Raw genomic sequence first — 4,950 nt, forward strand, 5'->3', positions numbered from 1 at the left:
GCACGTTTAGGAACCGGTAACTGAGAGTGAACTCTCTCCTCCCCGAGCCATTACGCTCCCGTCCCCGGGCGGTGATGAAAGGCGGCGTGTTTAAGGGACGCTTGTAACGTTGATGTGCGTGTCTCCTCCTTCCGGGCGTAGGGGCTTGTTGAGGAGCTGCAGTGGTTATCGACAGCGATTGAAATAAGGGAAGGTTGTGAGCTGGTTACACGTGTCTTCCCCAACCCAGCAAAGGTGGGGAGAGCCCGGCGAAGCGTGTGTTCGTGTCCTGTCTGATGCTTCAGAAAGACTGAGCCACAGAGCACCCAACTCTTCAGGCTGCGTCCGGGTGGGCTGCTAGAGAAGACGGTGAGAAGAGGGCTTGTAGCAGACTGAGTAAAGCAGGGTGGAAAGCGCGGTAGGAAGGAAAGGAGGAGCGCAGGGCTTCAAGAAGCCAGTGCTGGAAGAAGAGGAAATCAGAGTGAGACTTCACAGGGCCTCAACCGAAGAAAAGGAGACTCGGACAGAAAGAAATGGAAGGTGGCAGCAGTCGCACTTGCCAACGTCCCGAGGGAAGAAATGGAAAATTAAAGGAAGTCCCCAGAAATGGAGATGAGGGGAAGTAGAAGCAGCCCCTCGTATGAGCGGAGGGAAACCCTTGAGACTGGGGAAGAGTGCTCTGGAGGTGGCTGGGCAGAGCGGAGCTGGGAAAATACCCTGAAAAGGGGGTGCTAGGATTGGAAAAACAGGTGGAAATCCCAAGGGAGAGGGAAAGGGGAGTCACCAGTGACACACGCGCTCGGTAGAGTTTGATTGGGCTGAGCTGAGGGCAGGTCCAGAGAAGCTGGAAAGGAGGAGTTGCTGGACTGGAAGCGGCAGAGGGAAAGGAATGGGAGGCAGGAGCGGAGCCTGTGTACGCCTCAGGTAAGCGAGCCGAGCTGGGGACTCTTTCGAGCAGGGAAGTCCGTGAGTGGCCTTTGCGGATGGGGCAAAGTGACCAGAGATACCAAGGGTTTGGAAAGAAGGGAGAGGGAGAGGAGGGGTTGATGGGCTGGAGGTAGACGGGTTGCAGGGCTGGGGAAGGGGAAGGCTAGGGAAGAAAGCACGTATTTGGGAGAATCGGTGTGAACGTGGCCTGAATCAGCATAATCGGTGGGAAGTCAGGGTGGATTTTGCTTGCGTTTCTCCTGAACGCCAGGGTAAACGACAAGGATAGTCAGGGTGGGGTAAGCCACGTAGCTTAGCCCAAAGAAAAGAGAAGAAGATACCCCGACGGCTGCAGAGCAGCGATCCCAGCACGCCGTGCCGTGCTGCACCCTCGATGGCTTCCGCAACCTGGATATTCCCAGCTGCGGGAGGATGGGACCTGTTTCCTCACGGTCTGGGCACGCAGGCGTCCTGGCCTCGGCTTCCCCCTCCCGGCTCAGGTGCTCGGAGGGCAGCAGGCTGTGCCTCCACACGCAGCGCCGGCCTGCCCGGGCCTTTCCGGGAGGGTGGCCTCTGCAGCAGGGCCGGGGCCGAGGGGCTCTGGAGGGGCTCAGCACGCCGTGGGGCTCGGGGAGGGAGTCTCTGAGCTGCGTGGCGGCTCTGGGGGCCGAGCGGGAGGGGCTCAGCCGCCTTTCGTAGGTTGGGTGAGTTGTGGAGTTGTTCCTGGGCGAAGGTGGCAAGGAGCCGGGGATTGTATTTGCGTTGCATCTCGCTTGGGTGTCACTAATGACAGCGCTTGGGATTTCTCCCCCACACGCGGTGCTTGTTCAGGTAGACTGTCCCATGAGCAATTACCTCGACTCGTGCGTTCTTTATTTGATGAGGCGCTCGCTCCTGCACTGCCTGGTGTTCATTTCCGTACTGAGCTGGGCTGGCGCGCAGACCTTTGCAAAGGCACAGTGTGCCGGATCACCCCGTGTGCAGGGTTGGAGCGCTTGAATTCGTGCCCCCATCTTCGGGTGGAACAGCTGAGGCAGAACCGAGCAGGACCCGCTCGGGGCGGGTCGCTTGGACTTCAGGGACAACCTTTGGGGCAGGCACCTCGCCCCGACCAAGGAGCACACCGATTGCGCTGCGCAAGGAAAGGGGCGGAGGAGATCTCTGGAGGAGGAATGTCACAGGAAAAAAACTCCTTCACTTTGGCAGTATCTGTTTGAGTTCGAGGTGTGGCTTTGTTTTCACGCGGAGCCTTTCAAAGGGCCGGGGTGTTCTGTTACAGCACACGAGTGTGCTAGCAGATTGCTTCTGCTAAAGTAATTAGCAGTGATGTCATCTTTAAACTTCCGAGTAACCTATCCCTAGAATTGCTGTCCGCCTGTACCGCAGCAGCAGCTAGCTCGGGCGACGAGCACGTCCCTCCCTGGGTGATGGCACGGCAGGGCTCACCTTTGTGGGGTGTCGGGCTTTTCCCCGAGTCGTGTGTGTTGGGGCTTGTGCTCGCCTCTTGTCGAAGCTCAGCACTGTATTGGGGAGGGGGGCGCAGAGCGAGGCTGGGGAGCTGCTGCTCTCCAGGGAGCTCTGCGCCTGCCGGGGCAAACAACTGTTTCCTCTGGTGTTACCCTTAAACTCACCACGGTCGAGAGCTGCTGCTACCAGGTGACACCGGAGCTTTCTCCAGCCAGCTCACGAGCATCAGTCCCGCGTTTCCTCTCGGTCACAAGGGCAAAAAAACTTGGTTTGAGAAGTTGAGCTTCGTTTCTGCAAAGGAAGAGCTGCTCTGCAGTGGGAGCGGTTTCTTCATTAGTCAGACAAAGTGACTGACGCCTCGTTTTGTGACTGAACTGATTTAATTGTAATATATTCTTGTCATTAAATGCGCCCTTAATTTTGTGCCGCAATTCTCTCAACCTTCACGAGTGTTTAGTCAGCACTAGATATTTTCCTGTCCACCCCGAAGAAAAAAAACTTTGAGAGGCAGAAGAGGAGAAAACTGGAAGGAGAAAGCGGACGAGTCGTTAGGGTGCTGTACTTGGACCTGCAGTGCAAGGGAGGCCTCGCGGCGAAACAAGGAGGCAGCGAAGTGGAGAACGGGTGACAAATCGAGGAGCGGTTGCTGTAGCAGTAATAATCGGTGAGATATAATCGGTGTCTAGCCCGTCCCTGAGCTGCGACGGGCTCTTGGGTGTTCGCAGTTGGGGGCAGGTTGGTGCCTCCTGCTTCCGTTTCCAGAAAGGTTTCGTTTTCCGTATTTTCTGTGGCGCTCCCTCCTGCGTCCTCGTGATCAGCCAGGGTGGCACGTTCCCAAGGGCACCCTAAAACAGTTGGGGCTACCTAGTGAGCACCCGGCTCTCCTTCATCCGGAGGTACGAGTACCTCCTCCAGTCGAGGGACTGGTGTTTTCCACGGGCCGCTCCCGTCTCCTGCCCTCCAGGGGGGAAGGGGACGAGATTCCTGGCTGCCTTTTCCTCCTGCGGTCTCCACCCTCGTATTAAGTCTCCCAGCCTCTGATCAGCCTCGTCACCTCAAGGGAGCGGGCGTTCTCTGGCGTTCGGACTCGAGCTATAACTGCAGAAAGGTGTTGGGCAAGAAGTCGTAGCGTCCCTCACCTTATTCGGGGCTCAGCGTGGATTTCTCAGGTGGTCTCAGGTGGGTTAGGTGGCTCGGCTTTCTCTGCAGCACATGCCACAGGGCCTTGGGGTGGGAAGGGAGGCGGCAGGCTGCGGCCGGGGCTCCCTTGGCTAATCACAGCCTCTACGGGGTGGTCATTACTCCGGTGTTGCGGATGTGGAAAGGGACGCTGATGTTAGGTGATAGGCCTGGGGCTACGGCGTCGATCTGTGTCAGAGCTGGGCTTGGAGAGCGGCGTCTTGCTGATTGGGACTTGCCAACAAGGCTTTAAATCTACCAGGCGCTGTTTCCGTCTTCCACTAGACGCCTGCTCTGTGTCCTGGGGAGCTCGGTGTTACTTTAGTGAGTGTTTTTACATGACTGTGTCTCTTCTCTTGCCTTGTTAATTTTTCTTTTTTCCCCCCTAGGTGAGGTGTGGCGTACCAGATGTCAAGTTTTAATGATTTTATGTAGTTTTTTTTTTAAAAAGACGAATGGATTAATGAAGAAGAATTTTAGTGAAGAAAGGGGAGGAAAAAATGGAACAATCGGAACAAACTGAGATCTTCCCCCGCACCGCTCGGGCCATGGGTGAGACAGACCTATTCAGCACCGTTTTCACCATCAGTTGTCTTCTGGGGTTGTAAAAGTGCTCCCTGAAAGCTCCCCTCCAGATCTCTCCGTTAACCTGCCCTGCGCTGCTTGGAAATGGTTGCCGCAGAAAAGATTTAATGAAATTCCTGTCGATTCCCAACCGCCGAGTGGATAGTAAGCCGGTGGAAAGGCCTGGGGGGGTCAGGAGAAAGGAACAAGTAGGAAGAGGACGAAAACACACAATCCGCTGGACCTTCCCCTCCCGCCCCCCTTGCAAAGAAAGGATTTACAGCTCAACCTTGCACCAGCTGTTCCTCGGCTTTAACAGTCAAGAGAGAAATAAATAAAATTAAACGGCCACCGCCAGCCAGCCAGTCCCGGATCCTGGTGAAATCGGGGAGAGTGTTTCTGTGACCCCCTCCAGCGAGGGGGAGGAGGAGGAGGAGGCGGCAGCGGCGGCAGCACAGCAGTGCTGTGAGGAAGCTGGGCGGATTGCTTGCGAGACAACCCTCTCCTCCCGTGCAGCAACCGGAGGGGGCTGCAGCATATCGGAGGGCAGATTAAAAAGGAGAAGTGGCTTCCTTGAGACTCCCGGCGTGGCTTTTTTCCAAGAAGTTTACCGATACCTTGCTCTTTCCCAGGGTGCTCGCTGGGTGGGAAGGTGCGCCCGGCTCCTCACCTTGCCCGTCGCGCTCATCCCCTTGCCTGAGCCTGGAAGGCTTCCCTTCCCCTTGGAGCCTGGTTGCCGGTGTCAGCCGTGTGGGGAACTGCTTTTTGCAGGCTGTTGCCCGACCAAGGGAAGCCTGTAAGGGCTCTCGGGATTCCTGGCCCGCCGCGTGGTTT

This window comes from Pygoscelis adeliae, unplaced genomic scaffold (genome assembly GCF_000699105.1).
Source record: "Pygoscelis adeliae isolate BGI_AS28 unplaced genomic scaffold, ASM69910v1 Scaffold1073, whole genome shotgun sequence".
Taxonomy (NCBI): Eukaryota; Metazoa; Chordata; class Aves; order Sphenisciformes; family Spheniscidae; genus Pygoscelis; species Pygoscelis adeliae.